Source organism: Pseudorca crassidens, chromosome 1, assembly GCF_039906515.1.
Source record: "Pseudorca crassidens isolate mPseCra1 chromosome 1, mPseCra1.hap1, whole genome shotgun sequence".
Taxonomy (NCBI): domain Eukaryota; kingdom Metazoa; phylum Chordata; class Mammalia; order Artiodactyla; family Delphinidae; genus Pseudorca; species Pseudorca crassidens.
The window spans coordinates 62,659,142-62,669,415 of record NC_090296.1 but is presented as its reverse complement, the minus strand read 5'-3'; positions in this window follow the sequence as shown (position 1 = coordinate 62,669,415).

Sequence of the window (10,274 nt, the reverse complement as noted above, 5' to 3'; positions counted from 1 at the left end):
ATTCAATTTTTTCTTTATGTTATTTCTGCTATTGTCATACATTTTACTTCCATATATTGTAAACAGTGTATTATTTAAAATATAAAATTTAAAACCAGGGAAATTATCTTTTACATATACTCATATGATTACCATTTCTGGAACTCTCTATTCTTTTGTGTAGGTCCTATTTTCCATCTAGTATTATTTTCCTTCAATGTGAAGAACTTCCTTTAACATTTTTTTGTAGTGTTAAGTCTGCTGGCAATGAGTCTGTCATTTTTTTATTGGTCTGAAAATGTTTTATTTTGCTTTCTTTTTTGAAGAATTTTTTGATATGGAATTATATGTTGATAATCTCTTTTTAAAACATTTTATTGAGTTATAATTGTCATTACAAAAAACTGTACATATTTCATGTATACCATTTAATGAAACAATTTCTTTCCTTTCAGCATTTAAAAGATGTTATTCCATTGTCTTTTGCCTTGCATTAATTTTAATGAGAAGTCTCCTACTTGAGTGAGTTTATCAGATACATAGTCTTTTTTTTTCCTTTGTTTAAAAAAGGTGACCACAATTCCATCAGCACACCTAATAAGACTAATACCTCCTTAGTACATCTAATATTCAGACCATATTCAGATTTCCTCAATTGTCTCAACAATTATTTCTTCAAGTACTTGTCTTATCTAATCAGAAACCAAACCAGATCCACACATTGCCTTTAAGTAATATGTCCATAATGAACTGAACCAACCCCAAAGGAAACCAAATTAGTAATATGGAGAAAATATTTGAGAAGCTTGCTAAAATTACAAAGAAAAGGATTTAGAGATGAAAATGACAAGCAAGAAGTAGTAATAGTGGAAGACAGAGCAGAGAGAGCCTACATATGGATGGTGCACTTGGAATGGAGGCAATAAAGCTATAACAATGAAAAATAATTTTAATAAGCTAAATAAAGAACTGTATCTGCAGATGGAGAGGGTAAACTGAAAGTTAATGAAAATATACCAATACTCAAGCCAGGGATTCTTAACTTGACGTTCTCCATGGATGAGTTTCTGGTTGTTAATGAAATTTTTAAATTAGAGAAAAAAAATGTGTGATCATATTTAATCTACCACATCTTTTTTTTTTTTTTTTTTTGCGGTACATGGGCCTCTCACTGTTGTGGCCTCTCCCGTTGTGGAGCACAGGCTCCGGACGCTCAGGCTCAGCGGCCATGGCTCACAGGCCCAGCCGCTCCGCAGCATGTGGGATCTTCCCTGACCGGGACAAGAACCCGCGTCCCCTGCATTGGTAGGCGGACTCTCAACCACTGCGCCACCAGGGAAGCCCTAATCTACCACATCTTGACACTAAAAATTTTATTGGGATATATTAAGATCAGGGGTTCTTAATCTTTTTTGTAGGCCTTATAAGGATTTAATTAAAATTATTCATTCTCTCCCAAGGAAACTGTACATATATTTACTATTTACCAAATGCCATATGATTTTGTTACAACAGCACCCCACTTCCAGGTATCAATTTTTCTTTTAGTTAAATATCACTGTATAAGAACTGAACAAAATTTTTTAAGATTTATATGGAAACACAAAAGGCCCTGAACAGCCAAAACAATCTTGAGAAAGAAGAATGGAGCTGGAGGAATCATGTTCCCCGATCTCAGACTATACTACAAAGCTACAGTAATTAAAACAGAATGGTACTGGCACAAAAACAGACACATAGATCAATGGAACAGGATAGAAAGTCCAGAAATAAACCCGTGCACTTATGGTCAATTAAACTACAACAAAGGAGGCAAGAGTATACAATGGAGAAAAGATAGTCTCTTCAATAAGTGGTACTGGGAAAACTGGACAGCTACATGTAAACGAATGAAATTAGAACATTCTCTAACACCATATACAAAAATAAATTCAAAATGGATTAAAGACCTAAATAGTAAGACTGGATATTATAAAACTCCTAGAGGAAAACTTAGGCAAAACACTCTTTGACGTAAATCATAGCAATATTTTCTTGGATCCGACTCCTAAAGTAATGCGAACAAAAGCAAAAATAAACAAATGGGACCTAATTAAACTTAAAAGCTTTTGCACAGCAAAGGAAACCATAAACAAAACAAAAAGACAACCTACAGAATGGGAGAAAATATTTGCAAACGATGTGACCTACCAGGGATTAATTTCCCAAAATATACAAACAGCTTATACAGCTCAATATCAAAAAACCAAACAACCCAACCAAAAAATGGGCAGAAGACCTAAATAGACATTTCTCCAAGGAAGACATCCAGATGGCCAAAAGGCACATGAAAAGATGCTCAACACTGTGAATTATTAGAGAAATGGAAACCAAAACTACAAGGAGGTATCACTTCATACCAACCAGAATGGCCATCATCAAAAAGTCTAGTCTACAAATAACAAATGCTGGAGAGGAGGTGGAGAAAAAGGAACCCTCTTACCCTGTTGGTGGGAATGTAAATTGGTGCAGCCACTATGGAGACAGTATGGAGGTTACTTAAAAAACTAAAAATAGAACTACCATATGACCCAGCAATCCCACTCCTGGCCATATATCCAGAAGAGACAAAAACTATAATTCAAAAGGATACATGTACCCCAATATTCATAGCAGCACTATTTACAATAGCCAAGATATGGAAGCAACCCAAATGCCCATCAACATATGAAAAAAGAAGATATGATATATATATATATATATATATGAATATTACTCAGCCATAAAAAAGAATGAAATAATGCCATTTGCAGCAACATGAATGGACCTAGAGATTATCATACTACGTGAAGTAAGTCAGACAGAGAAAGAAAAATATCATATGATATCATTTATATGTGGAATCTAAAAAAATGATACAAAGGAACTTATTTACAAAACAGAAATAGACTCACAGACATAGAAAACAAACTTATAGTTACCAAAGGGCAAAGGAGGGGGAGGGATAAATTAGGGATTTGGAATTAACAGATACACACTATTATATATGAAATAGATAAACAACAAGGACCTACTGTAGATCACAGGGAACAATATTTAATACCTTGTAATACCTATAATGGAAAAGAATCTGAAAAAGTATATATATATATATATATATTCCAGATTTATTGGAATGTAAAAAATATATATTACTGTGTAATGAAATGCCCAAAACTTAATGGATTAAAAAACAGCAATTAATTATTTATCATGATTTTGTGGGTTGGCTGGGAAGTTCCTCGCTGGTGGCTGGCCGGACTGAAAGGGCACAAATCATCTCACTCTTATGTCAGACAGTTGGTTTAGACTGTTGGCTAGGGTACCCCAGTTTTCCTCTGTGGGGCCTCTCATCCTCTAATTCAGGGGTGGGCAAACTGTGACCCATGGGCTAAAGCCATTCCATAGCCTGTCTTTGTAAATACCACACTTATTGGAACACAGCCACACTCATCATATACATGTTATCTATGGCTACTTTTACACTACAACGACAGAACTGAATAGTTACAACAGAGGCTAAATGGCCCACAAAGCCAAAAATATTTACTAAGGGGATCTTTACAGAAATCGTTTTTGGATTTCTGTTTTAGTTCACTAATCTTTAGATCATGGGTCACCATATGGGAGGAACCTTATTCATATCTGAACTAGATGCAGATAATGAAATATTGCATCTGATGCTATAGTTCTATCAAATTTTTGGAGGTCTTAGGAGGAGATAAGTGTCTTATGCATGGGGGAGGAATGTAAATAATTATGTGGCTAGAGGGTAAATATAGCCACAAATTCTTGGAAGCATCTTCCATCAAGAAGTGTAGTCTATTTCCCTACTCCTTCAATCTGGGTGTGTCTTACAATGATCAATAGAACATGATGGAAGTGATGCTCTGTGAGTTCTGGAGCCTAGGCCTTAAGAGGGAACCCAGCCATGAAAAGAATCCAGTCTAATCTAATGGGGGAATGAGAGGCCACATGGAGGAAAACTGAGACTCCACAACTGACAGCCAGGACCAACTGCCAGACACAGGAGTAACGTCATTGTGCATCTTTTAGTCCAGCTGCCCATCCAGATGAATGCAGTTGTACAACAGTGCCACATGAAACCAGCAGAGAAACTGCCTAGCTCCCCTTGTAGAATCATGACAAATAATAGTTGGTTGCATCTTTAAGCTACTATATTTAACCAATAATAATTGGTTGCATCTTTAAGCTAAATATAAAATATTTGCTAAATATAAAACATAAACAAAAATTCTAGAAGTATCTAGATAGAATAATTAAGTTGTCTTTAAAGAAATAAAAATCATGTTATTCCCAGATATAAAATATCAGAGTGATAGCTCCACAGTTTAGTGGAAAATAGTAAATGTTAAAATATAAAATATAAAAAATTTTAAGAATGTATCTTAGAATCAATGAAATACAGCAAGTCTGTGAAAAGCAGGATCCACTCAGCTCTGAGAATATAAGAAGTAAATGTTTAAGGACTTTGTCCCTGGGGTCTTGTAATTTGAATATCAGGATATTCTTGTTGTCTAAGAGAAACATACAATACCCCTGTTAACTTAGGGACATATAAGATAAAAAATAAAAATGTATTCTTTAAGGATGATGAACTGCTTCAAAGCAGTATTGTGCATGCTGGCAAGATTTAAAGTTAAAGAAAATAAAAAAGGAAGTTTCATTGTGAATATATTCTTCCTACATGCTCTATACAGTATACAATATTCTAAAAGCTAGTGATATTTTTAAAAGATGGCAACGAAATCTAACAGTTCTAATGGTTTTAATATTTTGCTTTTCTTTTTTGGACATTTAAGAATGTTTCTGTTTTCATTTTTTAAATGCCTCCAACACATCAAACAGATTATAAGTGATAAAGTAATAGTTAATATCAAGATTAATAAAGTTAAGAAAACTTGTTTTACTCAATATGAAAGGCTTATTTGTAAACCCACTGAGTTTTTCTTAAAGGAACATTGTATTAGAGACATATAATAAAAGCTTAATTAACCTGATGGTTTTGAGATAAACAATTAATTTTATTATCTTCCTACTTTAATAGTATTTTATTAAGGTAATTCTTGACAGTTTATTTTTAGACAGTCTCAAACACGGTGCCCTATTTTTGTTTTGAGAAATTTTATATCATACTGGTACACAGCTCTGTGAGAACATTCCTTGTTTGAACCAGAAATATAGCCCATCAATTATTAATTCTTAGCCGGCAAAAGTATCAAAAACTGAAAACATTATACAAAACCATAAAGGTATTGTATCAGTCAAAATACATTATGCAGTGGCAACAAGCAACCCCCATATCTCAGGGGCTTAAAACAGCATCCCCCTCATGGTCAGCAGGGGGCTCTGCTCATTGTAATCACTCAGGGATCCAGGCTATGAGCAGCCATGACATAGCCCATCCCCATGCCAGAGGACAATTAAGTACTGGGCTGAGAAGTACCACAATTCATTTCAGCTCACATTTCACAGGCCAGAACTAGACACACGACCACACCAAACCAGAAAGGGGCCAGGATGGACATTCCTAACATACTTCAAGAAATGTGGAAATATTTGATGAACAGCATTAACGAGTACAACAGACATTCTTTCCTGTAGGCTTGGGATAGAACTTCAACTTAAAAACACAGCTCTTATTTCATTCAGGCCCAGTTCTACTCCATCAGGGGCAGATGAATAGTAGAGACTGCGGAACCCCAACAGAGTTGCCTGGAAGAATGTAGCCAAAAGCAACTCAGATCTGTACATGGCAGACAAAACATTCAGTCACAAAGCTTACTCATCACTTTGACTCCTACTTTTCTCCTGGAATAAAAATGGGGATAAAACTTAAGGCTATAGAGGATGAGCTTTAAAGACTTTGGCCTGGATGTTAATTCACCAGATTGATTAACCAGAGACCTAGCTTTTCGATGGTAAGCAGACTCTGAAAGCTTAACATAATGAATGCAGGAGACAAAGCAATGAGAGTTTCCTGATGGTTCATTGTTTTATTTCATTGCCCTTATCCGTCTCACTTCCTTAAGTTTTTTATCCTTTGCTTCTGCCATCCTGCCTCCCCAGACTCCAGAGAATTTCTCCTTCTCCCCGATATACCAGCTAAAACTCTCATCCGTGAAGCCAGAAGGAAAGTAGGCTACAGGGGATGAGGGTGGTCTGTAGAGAGAGGCACCAGGACCATTTACATGGGAGGGCAGTCAGGGCCAATAAAAGACTCCAGGTCCATTATTTGCCTGTATAGCACTTTTGTACAAATTGGAAAAAGACACTTACTTCCTCCTTCTTCCAGAATAGATGTAGCTTCATATTCAAGGTACAGAAAATTCTTGTGACTCTGCAATGGGAAAGAAAGGGTTAATAACAAGTCTATGAGTCAACTCTCTGTGTTCAAATAAGGTGGAATACAGTTAAGCACAGAGTTGTCTGAGTTCATTCTCAGTGGATTACTTAATCACTTTGAGCCTCAGTTTCCATATGTGTAAAATGGGAATAATAATATCTTGGTTTGGAAAGCTGCTGTGATGATAAAATGAGATAATATGTGTGAAACTTCTTAACTTCATATCCTTCAGGCACCATGATAAGAATTCAATAAAATGTTAGTTTTTCCTTTCTTCTTTTCCCAGAGGAGAAAAGAAGAAATGTTAGTTTTTCCTTTCTTCTTTTCCCTAATGCTAACGCTACAGCAGCTGGACCCATTGTCTTTAGGAATGCAAGAGATCCTTGCATTCCTAAGGATGCAAGAGGGAGGAGACACCACTTAAATGACCTCCAAACCGATTCCTCCAGGCACTCTAAACCCCTTAAAGTGGTTGTTTTTCAGGGTCATCCTTGTGGGAACCATGACTCGACAGAATGTATCCAGGTGGTTTGCTATTGCCTGAAATATCTTTAACAAGAGATATCTGTTTTACCACTAGCAGGGTGAAGGTAGAAAGATGTAGAGATAGAACTACTCAATATTGGAAACAATGCCAGACTAGTCTAATGACCTTGAGCAAGTCACTTATTCTTTTATGTAGAGTAAAACCCACTCTTTTTGGCACACAGTTCTATAAGTTTTGACAAAGTATGTATAGTCATGTAACCACCAAGATGTGGTACAGTTTTGTTGTCTCAAAGACTCCCTTGTGCTGCTCTTCTGCAGTCAACCCTTGTCACCCCTGGCCTCTGGCAACAAAGGATCTGTTTTCTGTCCCTATAACTTTACCTTTTCCAGAATTCCATATAAATGGAATCATATAATATATAGCCTTATTTTTTTTTTTTTTTGCGGTACGCTGGCCTCTCACTGCTGTGGCCCCTCCCACCGTGGAGCACAGGCTCCGGATGCGCAGGCTCAGCGGCCACGGCTCACGGGCCCAGCCGCTCCGCGACATGTGGGATCTTCCTGGACCGCAGCACGAATCCGCATCCCCTGCATCGGCAGGAGGACTCTCAACCAATGCGCCACCAGGGAAGCCCATACATAGCCTTTTGAGCGTGGCTTCATTTACTCAGCATAGTGTGTTTGAAATTTATCAAGTTCGTTGCATGTATCAGTAGTTCCTTTCTATTGTTGAGGAGCAGTCCACTGTATGCATGCACCATGATTTGTTTATTCATTCACCAGTTGAAAAGCATGTTGTTCCATGTCTGGGGGCTTTTGTTTTTGTTTTTGCAATTAGGAATAAAGCTACTAAATGCATGCAAATAGATTTTTTGTGTATGAACATGTGTTCATTTCTCTTAGGTAAATCTCTAGGTGTGGGATTGCATGCTGAATCATGATAGGTTTATGTTTAACTCCATAAGAAATTGCCAAGTTGTTTTCCACAGCGCCTGTACCATCTTGGATTCCCACCATCAGCATGTGAGAGTTCCATTTGCTCTGTAACCTTGCCAGCAACTCTCCAAACCTCAGTTTCTAATCTTTGCAATGGGAAGAATAAATAAAAGAATATAGTGACAATAAAAGTGAAGAGTAGTGGGACTTCCCTGGTGGCACAGTGGTTAAGAATCCATCTGCCAATACAGGGCACAAGGGTTCGAGCCCTAGTCCAGGAAGTTTCCACATGCCACGGAGCAACTAAGCCTGTGCCCCACAACTACTGAGCTTGCGCTCTAGAGCCTGTGAGACACAACTACTGAGCCCGTGTGCCACTACTGAAGCCCACACGCCTAGAGCCTGTGATCTGCAACAAGAGAAGCCACCACAGTGAGAAGCCTGCACACCGCAACAAACAGTAGCCCCTGCTCGCCACAACTAGAGAAAGCCCACGTGCAGCAATGAAGACCCAACGCAGCCAAAAATAAATAAATAAATTTATTTTTTAAAAAGTGAAGAGTAGTGGTAAAATGTTTTGAAACTTATAAAAGCACTATATATGTGGAATCTAGAAAAATGGTACAGATGAACTGGTTTGCAAGGCAGAAATAGAGACACAGATGTAGAGAACAAACGTATGGACACCAAGGGAAAAGGGGGGCGAGTGTGGGATGAATTGAGAGATTGGGATTCATATATATACACTAATATTTATAAAATAGATAACTAATAAGAACCTGATGTATAACACAGAGAACTCTACTTTGCTGTACAGTAGAAACTAACACAACACTGTAAAACAACAATACCCCAATTTTTAAAAAAGCACTATATAAATATGTATAGATGTATGGTGATATTTTTAAGGTAAGTAATTGGATGAATATATACATATATGAATCAATTCCTACATAATTTTTTAATTTTAATAATTACAATCCAAAAAAAGGTTAAAAGTAGTCAGTAGAAGATAAAAATCATCTATAATTCCATCACTCAAATTCAATTATTGATAGCACTTGAGAGTAAATTTCTTAGTCTTTTATTCTTATAAATATTTTTACTTGATAGTAACTATAATTGACAAAGAATTTTATGTCTTTATCTTTCCAATTTACATTAAATCATAAGCATTTCACAATGTTATTTCATGACATTAAAAACAATTACTGGGACTTCCCTGGTGGCACAGTGGTTAAGAATCTGACTGTCAATGCTGGGGACACAGGTTCGAGCCCTGGTCCAGGAAGAACCCACAAGCCGTGGAGCAACTAAGCCCGTGCGCCACAACTACTGAGCCTGTGCTCTAGAGCCCACGCACCAGAACTACTGAACCCCGTGCACCTAGAGCCCGTGCTCCGCAACAAGAGAAGCCGCCGCAATGAGAAGCCCTCACACCGCAATGAAGAGTAGCCCCCGCTCGCCACAACTTGAGAAAGCCTGTGCGCAGCAACAATGACCCAATGCAGCATAAAATTAATTAATTAAAAAAAATAAATAAAAACAATGACTGTATAATATTCCGTAAAGGAAATAAACCTCTATTTAACCACTCCTTTCTGGATATTATTTTCCCATTCCCCTCAATTTTTTACTATTATAAAAAGTGTTGTAGTAATCACATCCATGCCTACAGATTTTGGGTTTTGTTTTTTATAATATTTTTTCCTTAGGATAGATTCTTAGAGGCAGGACTACTGGCTTTAAAGGATTTTTAATATTTTAGTGGATTCTAATGCATATTTATAGATTGCTTTCCAAAATGTATCAATTTACATTTGCTCCCAATAAAGCGTGCTTCATCATACCTTGGCAATTGCTGGATGTTATAATTTTAAAACTTAAATAATATAAACAATTTAAATGATACTTTGTTATTTCAATTTGTGTTTCTTTGATTATTAGTGAGGTTGGATATTGTGGTAGGCAGCCTGTAAGGTGGTCCCCAATGATCTCCACCTTCTGATAGTACTCATTCCCTTGTATAAGCTCCTCCTCATGAGTGTTGGCTGGACTTACTGACTTACTTAGTCTAATGAGAGAATATGGCAGATACGATGAGGTAGATATCTACCATAGAACAGGCTTCTTTCAGCTCAGGAAAATTAGAATCAGCCCTTTTGTATCAAAAAATATATAAATTAAATTTTTTACCAAATTTTCTTAGATAAAACTGAGTTTTTTAAAAGTCTGACCGCAGAACCTGCCTACCTTTGGTGGATTGCTCCCTTGACAAGCTGGAGAATTATTTGCTTGTGTTCTAAGTAAAAATTTAAAATAGACTAACTCATAATTCAAATTACTGGAGGCCTGGTTTTAGCCATGGAAGCCTGACTACACTGTATTCGTCAGACCACAAAGTTTGGTTCAGGTTTAAGGATGGGCAAGAACAGTAACTTAGACTTGGTTCAGGTTTGCTTCTACTTTAATTTACTCCTAAAGC